The sequence below is a fragment of the Sus scrofa genome, chromosome 6 (genome assembly GCF_054392235.1).
Source record: "Sus scrofa isolate SSC_HxYL_T2T_F1_AM1 chromosome 6, Sscrofa_HxYL_maternal_Yorkshire_Landrace_v2.0, whole genome shotgun sequence".
Taxonomy (NCBI): Eukaryota; Metazoa; Chordata; class Mammalia; order Artiodactyla; family Suidae; genus Sus; species Sus scrofa.
In genome coordinates, this window is record NC_139388.1 from 145660096 (window position 1) to 145677391 (window position 17296).

Genomic DNA, 17296 nt, shown 5'->3' on the forward strand with positions numbered 1-17296 from the left:
AATATTTTTGCCCAATTCCTGTGAATGTGATTGTTTCTGGTTGTCTTTCTGCCTGAGCTAGAAAGGGATACCTATTCCAAAAAAAAAAAAAAAAAAAAAAAAAAAATGGCTTTTTGCCAAGTTCCCAAGGCCATGTTAATTTGCCGTAGCAAATATACTATATACAATATGGCAGCTGCAAAGGGACTATCACTGGGTTAAGCTTGCAGTTGTCTTGCAGTATCCACCCTGATTCTCTGGGGTTCAGACTAGAGAATTCAATAATGATGTTATAAGAACAATTACCCTCGCGTCCTTTAAGTCCATAAAGGTGGCACACATCTCCAATCCCTTATCTCATTCTCTGGAGTCAATAATGTTTTTCATTTCCTACTGACTGGGGGAGGAGAGGACAGAGCCAGGGACTTTCACTTGGCCTTTCCGGTATTATAGCTATTACCCAGTGACCAAAGAAACAGTAGAACAGTTTCATCAATTTCTCAGTGTCATTCTTGATTGTACATTCCAGGGCAAGGGAAATGATCACTAGTGATTATGCTAAAGGGTACATATTGACCAAGACTTCATTTATTCATTTGATATCTGACCTTTGTATGTCCTCACTCTAACAGAGAGACCATGATGATGGTCTCTGAATAGCAATGTTATCCTAAGCCCTGTGTCCAACAGCCATCAAAATATATAGGTATTTGCTTTCCCCAAGTAAATGGCCATAGTCCCTTTGGGGGGACATACTGGAGGAATCACTACCATGTACATTTATAGGATTTTGAAGTCCTTCCACCTGGAAACCTATCACATCCTTAATGAATGGATCCTCTGTCTGAAAACTGATCAGGTCTGGAAATTGGGCAAGGGATCATAATTTTTATTGGACGGCTGCCCTAATCCTCTTAACCATCTAACCTTGAGTTCTCTTGCTGGTACAAGTTAAGTATTACTCCTGTTGGCTGCCTGTTTTGCCCCTAAAGATGCTGTGTTCTAGCTCTGTAACCTCTGCATGTCAGGCTTCATTGGCTACCACTCTGTTATTGCATATACTACCCAAAAATGTAAGCCCTTTGGATTCTTGGTGCCACTTAATCTCTATTGCTTTGGGGTCCTACCATCCATACTGATTTCAGTGAGCAAAGATCTGTAACAGTCTCTCTATCTTCCAGTCTCAACCAAAGAGTTACTTTCTGTTAGTGCCCAGCAGCAACACCAAAAGATTTTCTCAAAAGGTATATACTTCTCCTACTCCAAATGACTGAACCTTTACTAATACTGGTGCCATGCCTTTCACACATTCCTCATGGTCTTAGTAAATGGCATGTCCCCCAGCCTTCATGTCGAGCATGATCATCCACTGCGTCTTCCAGTCATACACTGAACATTCATTCTAGCATTTCCCCGAGCCTTCTGTCCCCCTCTTCCAGAGGTTGAGGTGACAATTCTGGCATTTCAACTTAGTTCAAAATGTGCGGCCACTTTTTCCATGTTTACAGGGGTCATCCTAGTAGGGACTTTATGAGGCTTTCTGGGGAAGATCCTTGCTAGTTAAATCCTGCTAACTTTAGAGGACACGCCCAAGTCAATAAAGCCTTTTTTTATTGAATTTTGTAAACTAGCCCCCTTGAATAACCACCATCAAAATCCAGTCCCACAGGCACTTACCCAAACCCAGTTAATTCATGTTGAGACCACCTCATCTGACTTGGCTTATGTAGCGACTTTTTCACAGATTCAGACCCAGTACCAGGAGGGGAGAGGAGCGAAGGAGGTCCTGAGGTGGGTACATATTTCCTTGGATGAAATAAGACTTTTCACTGTCTTCCAGCAGGTGCTGGCAGCAGGTGCATGCTCTCAATACAGTTCATAGGCTATATCACAGACTCAGGAAACTCAGAGCCTAAGGAGTTATTTTTAGGGGCATGTACCCAGATGTCTCCCTCCTGACCTTGGCTTTAGTTGGTGTTTAAACCCCTTTCATGTTCCTATAGTCTATTAAATCTTGAACCAGATCCTCATCTTTCTCCAACCTCTCACTAGAGCAGACACTAGTTACTTTGTATAAAACCAAAGAAGCCCACTGGCTCCTACATCTAGCTTTCTACTCAATCTCAACTGTTTTTTGGTGGTGTTTTGTTTGTTTGTTTGTTTGTTTTTCCTATAGACCAGAAATGTACAATAGAAATATAATGTCTTCTACTTTCAAATATTTTTAGTAGTCACATTTCTAAAAGTAAAACCAAAATGAGATGAAATTATGATATATTTTCTTTATTACAACATCCAAGCATTATCATTTCAACACATAATCAGCATTAATGAGATATTTTACATTTTCTTTGTGGTGAATGTTTATAATCTGTTGTGGTTTTTATGTGTATAGCAATCTCAGTTTGGTCTAACTGAATTTAAAGTTCACAATAACTACAGCATGTTGGTGACATTGTATTGGGCAGCATTGCTATAGAGCAACTGTGGTGTTTAGCAATAGCCATCAAATCCTGTTATTCTTACATCTATTATTTATTCCATACATTTCAACAGCAGTAGCAATATCAGCTGCTAGTATATGCCCTTCTGTCCACATATCCTCATGCTTCACCAGATTACCAAAGGTGAACATTTCCATTGGATGATCGCTTGGTCCCAGGTGCCATCTGTGCCCCTTATACTAGTGATGCCAGGTGGCATGTTATCCAAACACCAAACTCCACCCTCCATCCTGCTGTCTCAAATTGCCTCTTGTACTGATTGTCACAAGTTGGCTTCTCTGGAGCAGATGCTGACTTTGGAATGTAAGATATTTATTAGGGGAAAAAACACCTGTGAAAGGAAGGAGGAAGGAAGTGGGACTTGGCAGAGGAATATGTCAAACCGTGATGAACGCTTAAAGCTTTGGCCAGCCTGGCAGGGAAATTCGAGAGCTAAAATGGCCACCAGAATTACCCCATGTCAGCAAAATGGCTGGGACCTCCTCCCTTGCTCCTGCATTGAGTATCAGCTGTTTGGAACAGGCAGGTCTCTGTAGCAGATGCCAGCTGACAGCTGCTCACCATAGCCCCTTGGCAGCTGCACAGCGAATCCTTTCTTGGAGAGGAATAGGGGCAGCACACTGCACAGAGGCCATTGGTCATCTTCAGATGTAGGGTCTCAGCTAGACTGGTGGGAGCAAAAACCTCACTTGAGTGGGTTGAGGAGAGTAGTCAGCTATAGAAAACTTGGCCACATGGTTTACTTTGAAGGCTAATAAAGGAATGGGGAAGAGCGAGGGGGTTAGGATGGTTTTCATCTTTTTTTTTTTTTTTTTAAATAAGAGATGACAAAGGATGACCCTCTAGAAATTAGGAAATGATATGGTTAGTTTAAAAATGAGATTATTTGAAAAGGAAAGTTTTTGAGAAGCTGTAAAAGATGTAATAGAGGATGAAATTTGAAGGACTGAGCTTTGATAGAATCAGGAATATTTTACCCATGGTTAAGTTTAGAAGGCATATTGTGTGAATATAGATGCAGATTCATTTATAGATTTGGGGATGAGAAAAGGAGATATTTCCTACTTAAGTATATGCATATACTTAAGTATATTCCACTAAAGGGGTGAAGAGTGGGTGGTTGGGTGAGAGGTGGAAAGAAAGCAGACTAATATAGTAAATTTGAAGAAAGACAAGGTAAGAAATTGTTGCATGTATGCATGCTAAGGGAATTAAATTCTCATTTGAGTTTTGTGGTCATGAATTTGAATTCAGACCAGACAGCAAGTAGCTAGGCAAATATTTGGATCTTACTGAGTATTCTGAGTTTTCAAGATAAGTGATAAGAGATAAGCAGGATGAAGGGATTAAGTATGTTTGAAAGGAATTGATTTTACTGATGTACTCAGAAATCCAATTTGAGTGAAAAGCAAATTAAAGACATAAGAGGGGTGTTGACTGATAGTGGAAAAGTAGCGAAATAAAAGAAAGAATAATATATGAAACCTTGTATAACCTCTAAGCATGATCCAATTTATCAAGGGTCACTGGCTGACTTAAATGGAAAGAGAAACTGATAGGTAGGAAAAGGGGAGAAGGGAAAGTATTTATGACTGATTTTACCCATACCACATTGGGCAGGAGAGTTTTTTCCAAAGTACCTGCAAAGAACAGAGACATTGATTGGAATCTTCAAACTTCAGGTATCTGCAGGCAATGTGATATTTGGATATTGAATCAGAAAACCTAAATTTGCATCCTGGCTCTATTATTTTCCTTCCTTCATTCGTCATGCATACATTTATCCAACAAATACTCATTTTGTAGCTACTAAGTACTGAATTTTAAAAGGGTGAAAAACAACAATAAAAACATTGAAAAGTTCTCTTTTCATAGGCTTACATTCTAGTGAACGGGTGAAGAATGGATAAAGGTCTTGCAATGAAAGAATCTAGGAAAAATAAATGATATAATTTCAAATTATAGGTACTGTGAAGAAAACATGATGTAGCAATGAGATAGCCACTGACTTGGGCTGAGGATGTGCAGCTCCTGTTTAATAAGGAGGTCAAGGAAGCCTCTCCAAGGAGGTGACATTAGTGCCTGGATCAAAACGATTCAAGGAACCACCCACACCAAGGAAATATTTCAGAGGGGAAAACAGCTCACTTTGTCATTTGAACTAAGGAACTTGAATTTTCTGAGCTTTAATTACTTCATTAGCACAAATCTCCAATCCCTTATCTCACTCTCTGGAGTCAATAATGTTTTTCTTGTCATTAGTTAATGGTGATAATATTCCCTTGGAGGTTGCTTTCAACATATGGTACTGTGCCTAGGAGATAGTAAGTAATCATGAAAATGGTTTTTGTCTTTCATATTTCTTTACAGAGATGATACAATTCCCTGAAAGATTTAAGGGGTAAATATGATCTACCTATTATACTGACTCCTTCTGTTCATTCCTGGAGTTTCTATTAAGGTGTTTTCGAAGAGTCTCCAGCAGAATTTTGTGCTAACGTACTTGTTTAAAACCACCAAAATACCAATGGAAATTTTTGCTGATATCTGAGCCTAGGAAGGTCTCTTTTACAGAAAAGCACATTTGAGAAATGCATACGTTAATAAACAAGGGTTAACAAATTTGATGTCTTGTACAATATTGCTCTTTCAGTAAACTCATTAAAAAGCTTTCAGTGCATTTCAATACTGTACTTTTGATACGGTTTGAATACAGCTTCAGTTCTATCCATGGTGGTGATTAGATTACCTGACTGGAAAATTGCAAAATTAACTGAAAGGTGAGCAGCTGAAACATAGACTAGAGATTGTGGCGGGGAAGCACACCATGCTGTTAATTCCATTCTCTATGTAGAAGAAAAACTATGCTTTAAAAAATATCATTACAGTATCATTGGACATGATTTTTTTAATTTAAAATGAGTAGAAAAGTTGATACAAGATCCTAAAAAACAAAGGAGCTCAGCCTCAGTGCAGGAGCCCTATTTTTTTCCCCCCAAAAAGCTGGTCCTCTGTCTGCCATTGCCAATTAAGTAAGAGTTTTAATAAATGTCAATAGTGCAGATTGCTAGGTTGAACAAATGAAAATGTATCATTCCTTCTAACGTAAAGTGGCTCATAGCTCATCATAAACTTCATTTGGATCAACCATCACAGTGCACTGACAATAAAACCCTTTGGAAAATCTTTTTATGGACAATTACCATTTGTCTGAGATGGTTTTAGTTTCTCTCCATACAAAACAATACTCTTCTTCTTTATTTTATTTTTTCCCTTGACATGTTCAAAGCAATTTTTCCCAAACTACAAATGTTTAAGGATCACAAGAGAGTAAAAACATTGAGAAGGCCCGTGTTATGTTTTTGTATGTGTAAGTCAGGCCACACTGAAGTCCTTTAGAGTGTTGTGCACTCACACACACACACGTACACAAACTTCTCAGTACCAAATTGGACATACAGGGTTTCCTTTTCTGTTAGCATAATGTTATATGCCACATGTAACAATGATGTGACTAGAAACTCAGAAAATAGTTAATAGAGAAAATTTTATTTATCTGTATTTATTATTTCTGTGAATACCTTGGATAAAGATAATTTTTTCAGATTTTAGAAGTTTAGTTAGTATTTTTAATCATCTAGATGCATTACATTACAAAGACTTGGGGGACATACATCATTTGCCTTCATAACCCTCATGCCTAGGGCAGAGCCTGAGAAATAGTCAACGCACAAGAAAAGTTTTGTGAATGAATAAATGATCATGGCAGCTTAGTTTACTGTTGTTGCACCATGTGGATGGCACTGAGATAACTCTTTGAAAAGTGAGATAAATGAGAAAGCTAGTTGAATTTCCATGGCAGTAAATTTCTAGAGACGATTCCAAGGCCTATTATATCTGTTGACTTAACTGCCTTGTGTGATGATGATGGGAGCAGTAGGATGATATAGGTTAATCAAAACCTCAGAAAAGCACGACTTTCCACGAGGGCCCACATGCTTCTGCAACACCAGTAAATTGGAAACAAACAATGAATGGAGGCTTAGGCATTTTTCTCTCCTGTACAGCCATCACTTATCTTGTCAGTTCCCTGCTGCTGCTTTCACACACATGGAGATGTATGTTTAATAAGCAATAGGTGGAGATCTTTAAAGGAATGCTCTTCAATCACAATGCTGTTAAAGATCTAATCATGTAAATGACCAAAAAAAAAAAAAAAAAAAAAGCACATACGCATTTCTCTTATTAGGTTTTGCTAGCCAGTGACAAATTGCCATATATAGAAAACAAGCTACAGAGAGGCAGGTATTGTCATTTTTATTTGCTTTGAGCGAATTTAGTATGCACTGATTTAAAAGCTTTAGATAATTTACTCTCAGGGGGAAAAAAATCACACATCCATTTTAGGTGTCTACCACTCTGTGAAAAATCTCTCATTTCCCCCTATTGTTCTTCTCTTTTTCTGAAATAACAATATGTAACAAGGAGTTGGGGGAAGTAATTATGCAAAAGATCCTATTCATTTTCACTTTAATGCTTTTAGCAGTGAAGAACTGGTATTACCTTGGATTCAGAGTAGATGAAGTACATTCTCTTGTTGGTACAAAAACTATGCAGCTACAATAGAAAGCATGATAAAGAGTCTTGATGCATATGTGCAGAAAATACCTGCAAATCTGAACCACTTGTGACTGGCAGCCTTCCTAGCTGTTCTCAGGCTTAGTTTCCTCCCATGTAAAACAGAGAGAATATTTACCTGGCACATTGATTGTGGGAAATGAAATAATATATTTAAGCACCTAATTTGTACTCTTATTAAAAAAATATTTGCTTTTATCTCCATCACACCTAGCTGATGATCAGAGGGCTAGAGCAGTCTTTGAAATGAAACCTGAAAAATCTATAGTAGATAATGAAGAATTTAGAGTAACAAATTTCATAGTTTAAAAAAATCTTGGCACATGCGTTTCTTCTCCTTGGATTGGATTGAAGTCCCCATTTGATATTATTTCAGAGTGTTTTTCCCTTTTCTGTGTTATAACTTTTTGCTGTTTGGTGATTGTATTTGTGAGGGAGGGGCTGGTGTGTTTTACTCTTTCTCATAAAAAGTTACATGGTATTTTGTTTATAATTTTGTACATTGGGAACCAAAATCTTTTCTTCGAGTCATCTGCTTCAGATATTTTCTGTTTAGTATAGATAGGTGATGTTTTTAAAATATTTTTAAAGAATAATATGTACTGTGAAACTGAGTATAAGATAGAGCATAAGAAATTAATATATATTGGAGTTCCCATTGTGGCACAGCAGAAACAAATCCAACTGGGAACCGTGAGGTTGTAGGTTTACTCCCAGGCTGTGCTTATGGATCCAGCGTTGCCATGAGCTATGGTGTAGGTTGCAGACAAGGCTCAGATTTGGCATTGCTCTGGCTGTGGTGTAGGCTGACAGCTGTAGCTCCGATTAGACCCTAGCCTGGGAACCTCCATATGCCATGGGTGTGGCCCCAAAAAGCCAAAAAAAAATTAATATATATATGGAGTAGAGCATAACGAATACATATGACCAATCTCATCTTCTAATATTTTTATGTTTATGAAAGTAATCTCAGGGGTCTGTAATAGTTCCCACTCTTAGTTGCAGAAGAGGCTCTATAGTGCAAACATTGCTCAGGTGGGAGGTAGGAATAGACCTTATTAAGAGAAACTGCTTACCTGATTTACTCTCTCTAATTTCAAATTGTGTATCCACTGCTCAGTTGGGTCTCCGCGGTTCAAATGTTGATTTAAAAAGTTTTGAAATGGTTTGTTGGCTCAGACGTTATAAGTGTAAGGAAAAAAAACAAACAAACATAAACTTGGACTAAACCTGTACCACAGGATAAGAATCACATAAACATTGTATGCAGTTAAACATGAAAGACGTCTATTAATTTCAGTGCCTCTTCATAAGGAATTAATTCATTAGATTTTCAATGCAATGTCACTTTTTATTTCTATTTTGGGGCATTGTTACTTCTGTTTATATTCACTACGAGTCAGTCTTTTTTTCCGGATGTTTTGTTATTTGTTTGATTGCTTTGATTTTACCTAGTACAAAAAATGTTTAGTCTCTCTGTCCATAAATTGTTCAAAGTTTGCATTTAAGTGAAAGGTCTTCATTAACCATATTTTGGTGCAAAATTATGCAAAATTTACTGCTATATGCTTTCTGGTAACTCCTCAAAACTTTTCAGAGTATTGATTTCTAAAACAGATGGATATATCTGTGTGGTACTTAAATGTGTGTGGCACCCTAGCATCAAAGAATGATTAATAAAGGGTTTTAGTGCCCAAAAACATATAAATCTGAGCTTAGCTCTGACATTTACTTATCTCATAACTTTGGCAGATTACTCAACTACTCGTTTTTTAAAAATCTATTAAATAGGAATAATAAGAATATCACCTTATGGTGCCATTGTGAGGACTGAATGAGATAATGTGCATCAATCACTGACCACAGTTCTGGGAAAATAATAAATTTTGCATCAACATGAACTGTCGTTTATATTATAGCAATTTTCTAAACTCTGACACAAGGAAGCTATAGTTGTGGTTAGAAAAACACCTGCTGTATTTTTTTTTAAGGGGGAGGACTGGAGGGTGTTCCCCAAAAGACTTTGAGTTGTAATTATTTCTATCATTGCATAGATCTACACATTCTTTTTTTTTTTTTTTTGACAACCTTTCAAATCCACTTTTATTTTCCTTTTTCTTCTTCACATACAGAACTCCACACACTGCTTTTCTTGTAGGTATAAAGTCATTTGATGTTGGTCAGGTGCCATTTTATCCCCTAAAACTTTGCTGGCATCAAAATATGACAGTTAACCAGTGTTAAATCTGTAAAATATTTACATGGCACAGCACATGAAGCTTTAGACACTTGGCAATCAAACCACATAAAAATTGGATTAAGACCCCCATTCTACATGTTCAGAATCAGGTGTTCACAGTACCCATTTGATGACTGTACATAGTTCAAAAGGCAGCAGAGGCAACGGGCAGTTACTTCAGAGGACACCTAACACTATGGTCTGGAAGCACATTGCGATGTTACCCCAGTGTCATGTACCACTCCACCTTCTCCAAGGTGGTCTCATAATTCTGGAATGGCAGGTCCAGCTGATACAAAATGAAGACAGCAAGACAACATTTACTCTGTGGAGATATCCTAACTCTTACTATGCATGCACGGTGATTTTGAAAGCAACTCATCCTAAAAACTTGTCATGATCATCCTGGTTTTTTAGGTTGCGTGATCCATCAATCTTGCACTCAACCGTTACTTCGTTCATGCCATTGCCAGCATCAAAGGTGAGCCAGACGGCAACTAATGGCTGCAGATAGTTCCTATGCAGTTTTTTTCCATAATATGGAAAATATTTTACATCTGTCTTTCCATTGGGAGGATAAGTTGATAGAACTGCTGTGCTTTCACCCTTCAAAATACATTCTATCCTTGGTTCTCCTTGAGGCTTTAATCCAATTATTCTGTTCATTCTCACAAGAATACAAGGGTTTCCTCTGGAGTAGCCAAACTGGGGATCAGTCACAACACTGCATGTTTCAAGTAAGTTAGGAAGAAACCGACATGCATCATAATCTGGTCCCTTCTGTTCAAAAAAATGTTCCATAGGGACAATCTGTGAGATTCTTCTGTTCTTCTAAGTCATATGGCTTTAGAAATTTCTTAAGGTCATCTATGTACCCTTTATGGGACTCTGGATCAGACACAACGAATAATCCAACACTTACACTGGTTTTGGAAAAACCGTAAGTCCTGGACTAGAAATCTGGTCACGATATTTTGGAACCTCATGGTTCAGGGTCTGAAGCATACATATCCCACACTGTGAATGCAAAGAGTGCAGCCAGGAACACATAAAAGACTAGGTAGAAAAGCGAGATCAAACCCCAGCTCTTGACAGAGCGCCCCAGGAACTCTCCAGTGGTCGGGGTAGAAGAGCTTCCATTCAGCCATGCTCTGGTTGAAGGATTTCTTCTCTTTCTTCATCATGGTGTTTGCCGATGATGAGGGAAGCAGCAAGGAGCATGGAGGTGCTTCTCGGCTGGAGCGGCGCAGCCCAGCAAGGGCAGCGGAAGGCAGGACTGCCGGCCGAGGAAAACTCCTCACTACCGTGAGTGCTCAAGCCGACTGCCAATCCACACATTCATTTGATACTTCTTACATTACAGTATTAAAAATCTTTATTACTATATGGTTTTACTCTGACCATTTTAAGCCCCAAATCATAGGGATTCTAACTTTAGTATGAAAGAGAGAGCTTTAAAATTTTTTAATTCAAATGGTGCTTAGCTTCTGGAGTTAGATTTGTGAATATTTTATAATGTATTTTATTAAATATATCAATATCATCTTTACTATATCTTTTTGGTCCGAATGAAACAACTGATTAAAAGGATTAGTTCGGGGAACTAACACACTCTAAATGGGGATAGCAATATCTTTGCTTATCGTGGCATGAATTTTCATGACATATCTTAGAATTATCTATTGCCCACTCCCAATTTGAGATTATTGTATTGGATATTCCTAATTTTAGAAATAATGGAATTTCTTGGTAGAAGGGTGGCAGATATTTTGTACACAAAGTAATTACAGAAAAAAATAAAAGGTAATAGACTGAAATCCTTATATTGTTTTGAGATTACTTTTCAATCATTTTTATTTCGATAAAGAGAGCTTGAAAGGTTTACAAAAGCAAATGTTCTATAGTCATTATTTTTTCATTAACCACTTAATTTCTGTTTGCCTTTCTGATGCCTATTACTGAGAACATGAATAAAATTTGTCATTTAAATAAACCAGGTGCACATGGATTTCAGTTCTCTTCCTATTATACATTACAGCAGCCAAGTAGTTAAGCATTTTACAAAAAGAAACATGAGAAATTGTAAATATTGTTTGCAAACTGTAATGAGCTTGCAATGAAATCTCTAGCTAAACACGACATTCCAATTATCTCCAAAACTGCGCTAGTGCATTATTATCATTGAAAGTGATATTCATAAGGAGTGTAATGCCGTCTCTATGATTCTACATATGAACCTAAATTAGTTGGTATCTACTTATGAATATACACTTTATTTATATTGTGCTATGGAGCCAACCACATGTCCGGGAGATCTCGTAGAAATACATTACACCTGTTCTTACTAATTAATTCACCTTGCAACATTCACAGTGGTTGAGGATATTGGCAACAAGGTACGTGATTGCTATTTAGTATCAGGTTTATAACACATGAATAAATAAACACAAGCTAAAGTAAGTGTCATATCCTTAGTAAACATTTCCAAATATTACATAGAAGTGTTTATATAAATATCAGAATTGATAGAAATGATAGGACTGTGATTTTAGATTCATGATTCCTCTGCTTAAAATCATCAAGCATGTGCTCTTTAAGACTGATGCTTGATTTTTTATGTTAATTCTATTTTATATTTAATACAGTAAAAAATTTAATATTTTATATTACCCTATAGGCATTAGGAATACAAGATGGTGGTAATTTTCTCTATCAGAGAAGGAAATTTAAATACATTGCAATTATTTAATAAATGTTTATTGAATATCAACTATGTCACAGAATCTGAGGTAGGTGCTGAGGGCTGAACAGAGACAAAGATTGATACAAATCTGTTAACATGGAACAGTAATCCATATAGAATGATAGAAAGTATGAGTGCTGTGGACAAACTTTTATCAGAGAAGGTAAAAAGGTTAGACATATAAATACAAATATCACGGAAAAATTAGGTGACACTTAACCAAAGATTTTAAAGGAGCACAAGAGAAAAGTATGCATATATCTAAAGGAAGATTCCAGATACATGGAACTGCAAGTTCCTGAGGCGGGGGAATTCCTGAAAGCAAGGAGCTAGTGAGACTGGAACAGAGTGGGAAAGAATATGGTATGGAAAAGTGGTAGGGTAACAAGAGACAGGCTATTGTTGACCATTGAAAGGACTTTACCTTTTCCTCTGAGTGTGATGGTTTGCTAGGGCTACTGTAGTGAAATACTACAGACCAGATGATTTAAACAACAAGCATTGGTTTTCTGATATTCTGGAGGCTAGAATTCCAAGATCCATTTGTCATCAGGGTTGGTTTCTAGTGAGAGCCCTCTTCCTGCCTTCTTGCTGTGTGCTCACATTGCCTTTCCTCTGTGCACAATATTTCTGTACCTCTTTCTAGACAGAGCTCTTCCTCTTCTTACAAGAACACCAGTTCTATCAGATTACAGCCCCGCCCTTTGACCTCACTTAACCATATCTCCTTATCTCCAAGTAGTTACATTAGAGGTTAAGTCTTCAAACATACACATTTTGTGGGGACAGAATTCAGTGCATAACCTCCTGCCCTCTATTCCACCCCCAAATTCATATCCTTCTCACATGTGAAATACATTCATCTATCCCAACTTCCTGAATATCTGAACCCATTTCAGCATCAATTCCGAGTCTAAAGTCTCATCTAAATATCATCTGAATCCAGCATAGGTGGAACTCCACAGATATGAACCAAAATTCCTCTTCAGCTATGAACTTGTGAAACCAGATAAGTAATACATTTTCAAAATACAATGGTGAGACAGGCATAAGCATTCCCATTCCAAAAGAATCCAGAAGAAATCAGAGGGAAGAAAGGAGTGACAGGTATCAAGCATATCTACAAATGAGTTAGGAAAATCTAGTGTATTTTAAGCCTTGAGAATGATCCTCTGGATGCTCTTCCCTCTGGTTCCAGTGGGATGGCAACATGACCCACACAGCCCTAGGCTTCTCCCTTGTCCCCTTTGAGATGGCCTAATGGCCTGGCTGATTCTGCAAAACGTGGCCTCACACTCTGAAAAAAAGGAGGAAGAACCTTGCTCTCTGGACCTGTATGCTCTGGGTGTTCCCTCAAGAACAGATTGTCTCAGTTTTTTTCAAGATAGGTAGACAAATTTTTCCAAATCTTTTAATTTCAGGTTCCTTTTTTGCTTAACATGTCTCTTTCAGTTCATCTCTAGCTTCTGACATTTTACTCTAAGTAGTAAGGAGAACTTAGGTGCACCCTCAACACTTTGCTTTGAAATCTCCTCTGATATATATTCAGTTTCTTAGCTTGCATATGCTTCCTTTCACAAGGCAATAGTTGACTATTCAGCCTTGTCCTTTGCCCCTGGATAGCCTCTCCTCCAGTTTCCAGCAACATGTTCCTCATTTCCATCTGAGACCATTCCAGAAGTGTCCTTAATGTTCACATTCCCACTAGCATCCTCTTTATGATGATGTATGTATATTCTCTGAGATGATGATATACATATATTCTCTGAGATGATAGAAACTTTCTAAATAGCTCTTCTTTCTTTCTGAGCTCTCATTAGAATCACCTTTAGCACTGTGTTTCAACCAGTAATATGACAGTGCACCACAAATAGAAAACATTTGGAATGTTTAGAGCAGAATAGCAATGCCATCTAATTTATTTTATTAGGATTATTCTGGGCAGCTACATTGAGAATTGAGTGTAGGGGACAAGAATGGCAGCAGGAAGAGCAGTCAGGAGGCTCTCAAGGTAAAATCAGATTTGTTGATATTGGATGTGGAGAATGAGAGAATCTAAGGTGTGCTCAAGGACTTTGGTTTGAGCAAATAGGAAGCACCAGATATCATTAACTGAGATGAGGAAAGCTGATGGTACAGAATGTGTGGTCAAGACAATAAGAGTTCTCATTAGATACATTCAGGTTGAGTGTATGTTAGCCACTCCAGTGAAGATGATGAGCGGGAAGTTATGTCTGTGTCTGCAATTAAACTCTGGAGAGTTGTGTCCATAATCTAGGGAAGGGTGCCTGCTTTTGATGTGGTAACTAAAACCACAAAATTTTATGGTTTCACTGAAGGAGAAATGTAGATACAAAAGAGGTTCAAGGATTCACCCTTGAGATGCTCTAACATCTCTAACATCATGAGGCCAGTGAGACAAGAAAGACCAGCAGAGCTGAGAGACCAGTGAATGAGAAAACCAAGAGAGCATGATATCCTGGGAAAAAAGTGAGGAAAGGGTTTTAAGAGAGGGACAATGAGCAACTGTCAGAGGTTGAATAATAGGTCATGTAAAATGAAGAATCAGGACTGACCGGAGGATTAAGCAATATCTGGATTGTTGTGGAATAATGACAGAGAAGGTATTGCAGAGGAATGGTGGTGCTGAGAGTTTAATTAGAGTGAAATCAAGAAGGAAGAATATTAAGGCAGCTGCCTTGTATAATAGACTCATTATATTATATACTCATATCCATGAATATAGACACAATTTTGAGGAGTTTTACTGTAGAAGGGGTGCAGTATTTGGAGGGGGAAGGGTGCTCAAGATTTTTTTTTTTTTTTTTTTTTTTTTTTTTTTTTGCTTTTTGGGGCCATACCTGCAGCAGATGGAAGTTCGCAGGCTAGGGTTTGAATTGAATTAGAGCTGCAGCCGTGGGCCTATGCCACAGCCATAGCAATGCGGGATCCAAACCATGTCTGCGACCTCCACCACATCTCGTGGCAACATGAGAGCCTTAACCCGCTTAGCAAAGCCAGTGATTGAAACCACATCCTCATGGATACTAGTTGAATCACGCTGACACCACGATGGAAATTCCCTTTAAAAAAAAAAAGTGCATAAATTTCAACCCATGTCATGGAAATGATCCAATAAAGGTGAAATACAGGCTGAGGTAGGAGAGGACAGGAGGATTACTTAATGACTCCCTTGAGTAGTTGGAGAGAATGGGCTTAGTACTCAGTGGAGGGCTGGGCCTGCACAGGGACAGAGGAACACCTCTGTCAACAGGGAGGAAGGCAGAGCATAAGGACACAGAGGACTATACATGGGATGAAAGCAACTAATGTTAACTGCAAGTCATAGTATGAGGATATGAGAGTGTGTTGTGGTACTACAAAATACCACTCATCCTGCCTGTGTTTAAAAATGTAAATCAATGCAAGACCTTTTCTCCTACCCTCAAGAGGTACACAGTCTACAAGTGAGGTTATAGATGTAATAAGACCCACTGGTAGATGTCTGTGCTTCCATCCCTGTCATGAGTGTATCCACGGCTAAGCTCATGAAGGATGATGTTGGAAAGTGCCGAGACCAGCTCAGCAGGATGGGGCTGAAGAACGGGTGCTGTGAAACTTAAAGAAAAAAGTTAACATAAAACAAGACACAGAGACATTTATCTTAAGTAAAAGTGGGAACTGGGGGACTCAAGGTCTCAGGGACCAAGAGCACCACCTTAAGAAACCACACAGCTTTTATTGTGTTTTTTAGGATTACATCAAGTAAAAAGGGGTTGTAGGTGAAGGATATAGGTTTTTTTTAAGTTATTTTAAAAGTCACATAGCCGGTTGCTGATTAAGCTTTTACTCTGACCTTTAAGCATTTAACGATCATTAGCATTTGAGGAAGTTTGGTGTCAGCTATCTATGCATAGCATCTAGAGAATCACCATTGTGCTTCTGCAGACAGGCCTATCTGCAGCAACCCTGCGTGCCTAGGTTTGCACCTGGGTTCTCCTTGCTAATGCATATCCTGCTAAGGGCCCCTCATAAACCCCTTGGGACCATGGGGCTCCTCTTTTATTCTTAAGGGGACGTATCATGCTGTGCAAATGGCATGCCAGTCTGCACAGGTCCAGCATGCCTAGACCAATGCATTAAGTCCTCATTCAGCTGACCCTATGAATAACTTATGCCTTTAGGTCTTTGTTCTTAAGTCATTCACCAGCACTGCGACTGTTTTTCAAGCAGGAAGATGGGGTAAAGTAAAGCAGGACAAGAGTTTTCAGCAAAGAGGCTAAGAAAATATTGTAGAAACATGTCTCACGACAGGAAAGGATTATGAGGGCAGGCGGGGTACCAATATGCTTCTCTTGCTCTGTGAGCTGCTGAGGTTTCTCTGTGCAATACGCTTTTCTTCTCTTCAGGGTCTGTTTTATAAATCTCTTTTGTTTCCTTTTCTGCCTATATAACCTTGGAGACAACAATTATGTTTGAGTCAGATCAGCTCAGTTTGAATCCTAGATTCCCAGACTGCTAAATGATTTGAGCAAGTTAATGAACTTGCCTCCATCTTCCCATCAGCAGAATGAAAATAATAATGTCTCACATAAATATTGTGAGAGTGGAATTCTTTAATATGCAGAAGTGTTTAGAAGTGTGTCTGGCACATAGTGAATGTGCAATCAATATTACTTATCATACATCCTATTCTTTTATGTTATTTTATTTTGTATTTTCCACCCAGTGTCTTAGCTTTCTTTATCATCTTTCTTTTTTATAATCTTTTTTCCTTACACTTTAATAGGAGTTGATTTTTAAAAAATTACCTTTTTGCATCTTTATTTCTCATTTAAGATGATTCCTCACCATGAATTTTCTCTTAAAAAAATAACAATTTTTTTTTCTTGTTTTTGTTTTTTTTTTCAGTTTCTGTTTATTTTTGGGCTATAGGCACTATCTGCTTTACCAAGTCCGATTCTGCCTTCTAAATGGGCTGGACTTTATTGGCAATATCAAAAATACACTCGTAGCTTCAAGGGGCTGGCTTCTCTTCAGCTCTCACTCCCACCCAGCTGTGCTCTGTTTTCTTTATATGGAGAGAGAGCTCCTGGGTCTGGAAGTTAAGAATATTTGGCTTTTTGTGTCCTTTAATATTGGCCTTCGATTGACCAATGTTAAAGACACAAGTTTCTTTCTTTTTTTTTTTTT

At 38.1% G+C, this 17296-nt stretch overlaps 1 protein-coding gene and 1 pseudogene across 5 annotated transcripts in view; one reads left to right on the top strand and one right to left on the bottom strand.

Moving 5' to 3' along the window:
* The window catches only part of NEGR1 (neuronal growth regulator 1), an 865843-nt gene that overhangs the window by 443832 nt on the left and 404715 nt on the right, over positions 1-17296 (top strand). The gene's annotated exons all lie outside the window — the stretch shown is intronic.
* On the bottom strand, positions 9709-10544 carry LOC100515147 (sodium/potassium-transporting ATPase subunit beta-3 pseudogene; annotated as a pseudogene).